Here is a 9,933-nt window from a genome sequence, read left to right as displayed (position 1 = left end):
TTCACTTCGTTTTGCAGTAAAAGCTGTCTTAAAGGATCGCTTTTTAGCCCGTGACTCCTTTTTCTATTTTCAGCATCTGTGGCACAAAGGTGTAAAACACAAAGACAAGGCACACAAATGTGGAGACACGGTGACATGCTGTAGGAAGCAGAATGCTCCCTTGCATGCTGTGAAAGCTTTACGCCATCCCAACTTAGTAAATCTGGAAAAATCCAGTAGGATAAAGTGGCAAAATAGCCTTTCCCAGAGTAGTACACGACCCCTCTCACACCGCTGGGGACAAGCTCGTTCGTCAGTAAAACTGCCCTATGCCACTAGATGTCACGGCGGAACAGCAAGAGGAGCCCCAAGCGCAGCTTTGCACTTCTTGCTATAATTGCAGAACGCCTTTAAATGTGTCTCGACACGTCCATAGTGCCTCCATACAGCTTTGGCCCTGCCGATTTCAAAGCTCTGCACAGTGCAAAGGGACATTATGCAACGTTCCAACAACAGGCGCAGGGCAGCCCCGCGCAGTGAGCTCATTTCTTTAGGGTTATGGGGCTTTTTTGCCTTCTTTATTTTTCTTTCTCTACTTGAGCTCCTCTCCCAAGGCCACACCGGGGCTTTTGAGGACTCGAAACCGGCAGGCGATGCACTGAGACGGTCTCTCTCACGCTCTCCCGGGATGAGTCTCCTACTCCTGTGCCAAGCCCCGTTAAATGCAACTCGGGTTCACCATTGCTTGGTTACACAATGTACTTCTCCCCGGAGTCATGAGATTGCCTCCTGCAAGAAAGACTGTGCAGAAGAGGATTAGTGGCATGGTCCCTTGACCCAAAACTCCCCACTGCCTCCATGACCCTTCCTGCTCAGGCCTGGAGCCCCAGGCCCCTTGCAGGCATCACCTCCTCCCCACTTATCAGCACCAAAACCGAGCAAAGCCAAGAACATGTTATTTTTCCTTTCTTCTTCCCTGCCAGTGCCCTGAGACATGCCGGGACACCCGCTGCTGCCTGGAGTAACCACAAGGGACAGCTGGGCCATTCTTTGTCCTTAGAGCGAGTGTTCCAGATTTTATTGGTTTGGTGTTAATATCTGTCTTTTTGCAAACTTCCGACTGCGGCTGAACCTCTGGATTGGTTCTTTTCTCCTTTTTTGGAGAAATCATGGGCCATCTGTTTGGTCTTTGCTTCTCTTTTTTCTTTTTCTCTCTTTTTAAGGCTTATGAAGTTTTTGACTCCCTTTGCATTTCAGTTTTCATTCCTCAACTCCTTTAACCAAGTTCTCAGTCATTCCAAATTATTATTAAACATCTTTTTAAAGGCTTAATTCCAAGTTACACCGTGATACGACTGTACAGTCATATTTGAAACACCTAGTCCCCACCCAATCCACCAAAATAATGTTTCTGGCAATTTCAACTAACTCTGCACTTGTGTAAGGGCATTAGAAATAAAATTTAGGGATAGTCAGAGACCATAATGTGCATGCACAGAGAGAGAGATTTAAAGCCATTATGGCATTAAGGTTCAGGGAAATGGCAGGACTGGTGGAGAATAAAGATGGGGTCGATTAAAGGTCAAGCCAAATATTCACCTAGATATAAAGTAATTCATGCTGCTTCCTTTGGGCCTTGCACTGAGTGTTTGAATGCAGAGGAGATGGTCTCACCGGGAGAAGTCAAAGTCACTTGGGAGAAGCAGTTTCTATTATACTGGTTTTTGTGCTGGCCCCGCGGAAGCCTCCATGCGAGACTTTTTAGGTGAATTAGGTTAAATGTGAAGCTCCACATTATCAAGTCTAAGCCTGAGTCACCCAATGCTCGTGCCCATGGGAAGAAACATGCAGCACAGGGACTGATTCATCTCATCCCGGGGCAAGTGTCTAAGAATAGTGCAGAGAAATCATCCTCTGGAGGTGCCTGTTGTGTTCTACTGACTGTCAAAGGAGCCAAAGGTAACGAGCTCCGAACCCGATAATTTCCAGCTGTCTGGTGTCAGGAAGATGAGCACCTGAGGCAGCGTGGCCAGGGCCCTTCCTTTAGCTTCGCTGTTCTTGATGAGGGAAGTAAATCTTTCCAATGAATTGCAAAGATGCAGGGAACTCACTGACCACCTTTCTCTTGACCTTAAATCACGGCTTTTCTCACCAGATCACCGAGCAGCAATGCTGGTAGTTGTACCGAGGGGCTGGGATTCAGGACAGGTCTTTGCCATCAGGAGCATCCCTGGACCATGGTGCAACCAGCCATTCCATGGATTTTCCAGCCGGGCATCCTGCCGGGGCTCGAGGGGAAGCCGAGTGCCTAAGAAAGAGGTTTTTCAGGTGGTGTGAGCACGCACACATGCACACGCCTGCAGCATGGAGAGAAATTTGATGGGGGCGAGTGGTGGAAAATGGCACTGATATATGGGGGAATGGTTATCTGCAGGGGAAGGATCTGCCCAGGCAGCCAAATCCCTTTGGAAATCAGGCATGGCATGCAGCTGATTTTTTAAAATTATTGGTTAATTAAACGTTGTACCTATTTGTAGGACAAATAAATCATTTCTGAACAAACAAGTCAGAGAGCTGGAACCTGAGGGGGGTGGTACATCAGCTCAGGGACTCGTGGTTAAGAAGTCCAATAGATTTTGATAACAACTGGAAATTGTTCCATGGATTAGTGTCTAAAGCCAGTTTGGCTTCAAGTAATGACAAGCCTGAGCTGCAGTGCCGTGGATCCAAACTTCTCCCCCTGCGGGTTGTTGTTTCTTGTGTTGCGGTTGTGGGGAGGGTCCCCAGGTGTGAGCCCCATCTCCTCTGAGCTAAGGGGGTGTCCTAACCCAGAACACTGGGCAGACGTGTGGCTGCCTTTGCTTTTTCTCCAGACATCTGGCTGCATTCTGTGTCTGTGGTCCCTCACTTTGCTCTCCCAAGCCATGAAACTGGCTCATCCTGGGGACATGGGGCAAATGGATGTGGTGGCTGTGTCATATCAAGGTGTTCAGAGCCAAAAGGTTCCTGTGGAGCTTGTCCCAGTTCATCTCCTGCAGGAACTGATTCCTGTTAACAAGATGATAGAAATGTTTAACCTGCATTCCTAAGAAAAAAATGGTTTTGTTAAGACAACGTGTACATTTGCTTCTGCAGCACGTTTTCTTTTAGAAGGAGCTGGCCCCATGCAGGACACCAGATCGAGGTGTCTGGATTCTCCTTAGGTTGTGTGTTCGCCATCAGGGAGAAAGCGACAAATGCAAATCACAACCGGTTACACTTCGGGGCTCTGCCCTGTGCACTCCTCATGGTCCTGAGACGTGAACAGTCAACTAGAAACTCCCCATTGACTTGGATGGGCTTCGAACCAGACGCTATACAATTCAACAGAGTAATTAGCAAAGCTGTAACTAAAGAGGTCTCCATGGAGATTGACAGCATCACCTCCCAGCTGGTACATTCTCTGCCTCCTATTCTAAATTTGTTCTCACTGTCTTCCTGGCTCTAATCCATAAGGTTAGTGAGATCTTCCAACATTTGTGATACATCAAAGCAGCGGAGAGAAGGACAAAGGTGGCTGGGAGGGGGCAGAGAAAGAAATAACCCAGTGCCTTAAGGAAAGCAACAGAAAGTGTTCAGTCACATCTAGTCAGAGTTTCGAGAACGGGATTAGGCAGAACAGCACCTCTGCCTGCCTGTCACTTGCAAATTCTTGCTAATGCTTTAGGAGCTTATTGGAGGTCAGCACCAAACACCCAAACAGACTAATCTGTATTATAGACACATAATCAAAGTCACAAGGTTTTACATAATATATATTGGTGACACAAGAAGTGTTTGTTCAAATAATTTTGTCATCAAGATTAGTGGCCATGAAAGCCTCTACTGTGCACTAACCTGGTTTTCCACGGCCATTGGTACGCCAGATTCCTCAAAGAAATTAGGAAGGAGCTGAGAAAGTACAAACCAAGTATATGTTCTGCAACAGTAACAGTATTAGGCTTCTAGCCATGGCAAAGTTAAAAATAATTATATATGTGTGTGTGTGAGAGCTAGAAAGGGTTGTGCTTAAGCTGCAGCTTAAGACAAACAAATGGCTGTAGATACAATTTTTGTGTGTGTCTTTTTTTTTTCAGACAGTTTTGGGGTTGCAACAAATCACACCTGACACTCACACATCACTTCTGCAGCGATAGCAAGGAGCAGGGATCTAAAAGACAAACTGATGTCACTTGAGACACTTGTGAGCTTTATAGTCCCTTCAGAGAGGTGGAAGTCGTGGCACAGAGGGAGTAAGTGGTCTGGGCTCACAGAAAAGGTCAGTGGCAGAGGTAGGAATGAGTCCTGTGTAGGTAACAACTCCCTATCGACAAATCTAATTGATTTTAAAAGGTAATCAGGAAATGTTTGGAAATGTATGGAAATGTCTGTTTTTTCCACTCTTCATAGAGCTTTATAACTACTGCGTTACAGAAACGCAGAAGAAAATCATGTAAAATTATGAAGAAGAAACACAAAAGTGAATTCAAGACCATTATCTCTGCGATGGGAAGAGATAAAGCGACAGCTCGTGCCATGGGTTGCAGGGATGATGTAAAGATTTTCCAGGCACACAGGCCACCTTGTTCTCATGGCTGATGCACAGCAAAGCCAAAGGTTTAGTGAGGGTCCCCCAAGCCCCCCTGTTCACCCCACTGAACTAAAGTACCTTATTAGCAATCCCATTGCCCTAAACTTCCCCACAGCCAGCGAGGAGGGAGCAAGAGCCATGCCAGCCGCCCATCTGCTAAGAGAAATCAGAGCTCGGGAGGGCTGCATCGTCCTCTAGATTTGCCGCGATTCACATGCTGCTGCCATGTGAACCCAGGGCTAAAATCACTGCGGCAGCTTTTACAGGGCTCCTGAAAGCTCCTTTGTGGGAGAAGAGCCGACTGAACTGGCCTTCAGGTCAAGAAAAATCAAGCGCTGGGTGGAATTTCCAAGAGTGTTTGGCTGTAACCTCACCCTGCTCCCCTTCGAAGTCAGCAGAATATTTACCATCGACTTCAATCGGAGGAAAATCAGGCCATTACAGAGCGTGTTGGAAATGCTCGCCTCTGACGATGCTCCGGTTCCTTTGTACCTCCCTGCTCAAAGGCAGCCCGCTGCGTCGATCATTAAAACACAATCCTAGCAATTGGTTAGATAACGCAATGAGTCCAACATGCAGGCCCTAGAGGCACAGGAAAATTATAACGATTAAACCACGTGAGTCTCTTAAACGTTACTTACAATCGCTCTGCCAGCCACCGGCACATCAGGCAATCAAGGACCGGTTATCTTCAAAACTGCCATGGAAAAGCGCTGCATCTCAGTGAACCCTGTGACGATAGAGGCTGCAGGTGGACTCTTCCTGCTGCAAACAATAGAAGATCACAATAAAAATGTACATTGAATTAGGTGAAATCAGAAAGAGTAAGAATGAAAAAAAGCCATTATATGCAGAGAAGCATTCTGCTGTCAGCACACAGGATTGGCTTGTCATTCTAATGATCAGTGGAATCCGATGGTTAGTGCTTTGCAGACATCACTTGCACCTCTAGCCGGTGTTCATATGTGCTGCGAACAAATACGAGGAGAGGAGCACCCTGGTTCTACCAGATCTGCATTTAGTCATCTTTGGGCATTTCAAATAATGGTGTCAGTGGCCCAGATGGGATTTACTCTTTCTGGTGGCCAGTGTCAGGATTCAAGCAATGTGGACCATATGATGCCTCACAGCTGGTGGTAAAAGGGTACACAGGGCAAACTCAAATGAAATAATTCACCTCTCAGAAATGCTGTTAATGTGCCCAAGTGGAGACCAGCTCTGGCACAGGTCACGCTCTGAGCGTGGCCAGAGGATGCTCTGTGTGACAGCCAGGACTGCCAGCAGCCAGCAAAGCCAAATCAAGGCAACAACTCTTCAGTTAAAAAGAATTTTTGTCCTAATTTAGATTTAAATTCCAAGAAGACAGAATTGACGCTCTAAGGATTTAACGATATTTGCATAAATGGAAATAGTTCCATTTTGTGAATGTTAATTACTGTTTATAGCAAAGTTTTGGATACCAAACCCTCAGAGGAGGTCTGGGACTTCCAGGTTGTCTGGAGGAGCCAACACTCGTTGCCTGATGAAAAGCCCATCACTGGGAGCTATTCTGCATCTTCTGGAGAGGCTCCCAGCCACAACGAGGGCTTCCAGACTTCAACGGCTTGGGTAAAGTCTTACAACGAAGCACAAAATCGGGCAAATCTGCAGCAGTTTTCTCTCACCTTACAAACCCTCAGCTCAGATCTCATCCACTGAAAGGTTCATAAACTTCCTGAAAGGATCAGTGCAGAGTGACACAGAGATGATGCCTTCACACTGAAATCACGGGGAATTAAGGCTTATAAAAGTTGGTAGAAACTGTAGGTACCTGAGAGGGCCTCACATGAAAAGTGCTGGCCCTACAATGATGCCACTGCAGCTGTGGTTTCTGTTTCTTGACTAGACACATTGCACTACAGATCTCGGATGTCCCTGACTCACAGCTTAACTGCTGGAGCAGGTCTCGCTCCACATTGAGGGTGACAGAATCAGGCTGGAAGGGACTTTGGGAAGTGACCTGGCTCCTCCTGCTCCAAGACAGAATGAATTCACTCTCGACATTTGACCTTTGCAATCTCGACAATCCAAAGACACCAACTCCACAGCCTCCTCAAATTGTCTATGGGATGCCTCTAAAAGAGAAAGAGCTGGGCCAGTGAAAGTCAAGCCTCTGAGCCCAGCTTTCCCCCATATCTCACTGATAACTGCCTGATTATCTTCCTTTGTACCCTCTTTGCATCTTGCTGTGATGTTTCAGACAGAATAAACCTGGCAAAAACGAACCATCATCAAACTGGCAATTGCTTCCTGCCCGGCTTACGTTAGCAGAGAAAGAGAAAGCAAATGATGATTAGTCATATGTCTGCACTCAAAGATAAAACCCCTGAGCAGAAGCCATCTGCCAAGGCATAAAATAATAATTCTGGCGCTAGCCTCGTCTGAGTGCAATGCCATCAGCTCTCGCCGAAACACAACGTAACGCAGGTCTAATGCTGAGTTCTAGCAGGTGGCCCATAACCCTGTAATAAACTCCCTGACATTATTGATTTTTCTCCCCCAAACTGAGCCCTTTTGTCTAACTACATTAATTTCTGCTTACTGAGCATCTGCGCGTGAGGCGGAATGCACATAAACAGCGGCTCATTTTGGTGAGCAATCACTGCTCTAAACATGCCCCCGATTCCCGCCCGTACACGCCGTTATCTGCTCCGACGGGTTATTTCAGAAGCACTTGTTAGTTATGGGCGCTTCCAGGGAACCCTGACAAAAATCTTAACTAGGGCGAAACTGAAATATGCTTGCAGTGCTAATTATACATACAAATGGCCATAAAAATAAGGCCCAGGTTGGGTGTTCCTCTGTCCCCCACAGCCCAGACCCTGAGCAGGTCCTGCTGAGATTCGAGGGAGCAGGGCATTGCTCAAAGGGGAAAATTTGGAGCCCAAAGCAAGCTAAAGCCGAGGTCCAGAGGCATAATCTGCATTTCTGTGTGGATCTGGAAGCAACGTTACTGCTCAAGGCAAGCGTCTGGCAGCTGTGCTCCAAGGGATGCTCCCTCTGGGATGTCAGGCTATCAGCTTTAAGTGCAGCGAGCTTTACATGCAGACTGGAACATCGTTACTTTCTAAATGAGGCAGAGGGTTTTAAATGTACTTAACTTTTCAGGCATTGCATTTTCATCTGCGCAGTGGCAAGGAGCCGCTTAAGGAGTGTGAATGATGATGGTGGGGGTGAAGAAGAGCATGTCCTTGGGGCTGCTTCTGTGATCAGGGTCCTGCAGGCAGGGCAGGTTTCAGTGCCCTGGTTTGAGGAACAGGCAGGTTTTAGTGCCCTGGTTTGGGAAACAGGCAGGTTTTAGTGGCTTGGCTGGTGCAGGGAGCCAGTACCAGGTCCTGTTGTGCCCAGCTGCCCTGTGTGGTGGAGGAAGGATGTCTCAAGGACTAGAGTCTTTGCTTTAAGCTAAGCTTAAAGGCAGAAGAGGTCCAGGAGAGGCAGCCATTGCACCCCAGCACATCCCCGAGCCCTTGTGCTGGGGCTCTGGATGTTCTGGTGAGCGAGATCCCCCCCGGCAGCGGTGAATCACAGAGGGGAGGTTTGTGTTTGTGTTGGCAAAACCGGCTGCGAGCGGCAACAGGCCCAGACAGCACGAGAGGGCAAATCTGGAAGGGGATGGGAGGTTTAGCATCGCAGGGTGACAGTTAATAACAATAAAACCAGCAAATCAATCCCCCATCCGCTGAGTAACTCCAGATGAGGATTGCTCATTTTGCCCAATAAATACAAGTGTTTGCTGTCACTTTAACAGTGGTTTAAGAAAACAAAACAAAACAAAACACAATTCTGCTTTCCTGTGCCCCAGAGAACTCCCTTTCCCTCCTCGGTTAGAAAGGGTCACACCAAACACTGGCCAACACTTGGGACAGCAGAGAAGGGCAGGGACATCTCATAGGAGCTTGGCAAGTGTAAGAAAAAGGGCTAAGAAATCATTTACAAAACACGCAATAGTTAAGCCAATTCCAGATCAACAGCCCTAACCAGGACTCTGGGCATCCTAGGAGGGCTTTTCTGGACTGTGGACTAGTGGCAGATGGACATCTCTGGAGCACGGGCTGGTCAGAGACCACGTGTCCCTGCTGCCGGGAGCAGATCTGGGATGTTGCTTTGTGCCATCAGGGCTCGGGCTTGTCCCTCTGAGATCCAGAGAAAGCTCATCCTGACTCCCCAGGCAAAAGACTGAGGTTGATACCTTGATCAGAAAGGGGGATTTTGGGGTAGTAGCGGGATTCCTTTCATGGCTTGAACTCATTTGGGAAGATCTTTATCACATCAGTATCTGACACGAGTGAGACACGATAAGCCATAAAGTTGGCAATCATAATAGATTTGTTTATAAAAATGGAGCATAAGGATTATTTATGTCTTGTACAAAAGAAAAATGCACAATGCTTTATAAACAAGGTAGAGCAGAAAAAAATATGCCCAGGGACCTTGACAAGGATCCTGATTCACACCTGGCGTTAGCTGGTGGTGTTCTGGAGTGCCTGGTCAGAGACTTGGAGGTCAGTGGAGCTCAATGAATTTAAACCAGGAGAGATAACAGCCCTTGGTGAAACCAGGGAGACACTGAGGGCATTAGGCAGAGCTGGGCTGTCTGTGCTGGGACAGCCAAGGTCCCTGCTGTCCCCAGGCCAACCCGCATAGTGGAGTCCTCTCCTGGCTGTGTCCCTCAGGCCGTGTCACAGCGTGTCTGGGATGTCCTGGCAGGGACGGAGCAGCTGTCGAGGGTTATTCAGAGTCCTCGTTGCCTCCCCTGCCCTCAGGACCTGCCTGTCTGCATTCACCGCGAGATTTATGGAGCTGTTTTCCTCCCTTTCCCGCCTGTGTTCAGGTGGCCAAGGGACTGATCCTTCGTGGGGCTGAGCACTCCTTGTTCCTGGAGCAATGGCAGTCGGAGGGACATAGCGTCTGTCTGGTTTTCTTTGGATTAGGCCAGGATTTGATTCCCTAAAAGACTTCCTATGCAAAAGTTTTGCTGAAAGCCCGATTTCTCAGTTAACACAAGTTTCCTGTGCCTCATTTATAACGTAAGTACAGTGACCCAACAAAACCACCATTGTCATTAATGATAATTGCTTTGCCCTTTTTCCCAAGCTCCTATGGGATGTCCCTGCCCCTCTCTGTGGTGCCAAGCACTGGCTCAGTGTTTGGGGTGACAATACATCAAATTCAGCCGTTCAAACAGCCTTTTCTTGAACGGCCTCACTGATCTGCAGTAGGGACACAATTACATCAGCTGAGTTGCATGTCCCCTGCAATTGCTCCTTCAGCCAAGCTCGTTAACAGCTCGGCTCATTAACAACAGC

This window comes from Columba livia, chromosome 18 (assembly GCF_036013475.1).
Source record: "Columba livia isolate bColLiv1 breed racing homer chromosome 18, bColLiv1.pat.W.v2, whole genome shotgun sequence".
Taxonomy (NCBI): domain Eukaryota; kingdom Metazoa; phylum Chordata; class Aves; order Columbiformes; family Columbidae; genus Columba; species Columba livia.
This window is presented reverse-complemented; position numbering follows the sequence as displayed.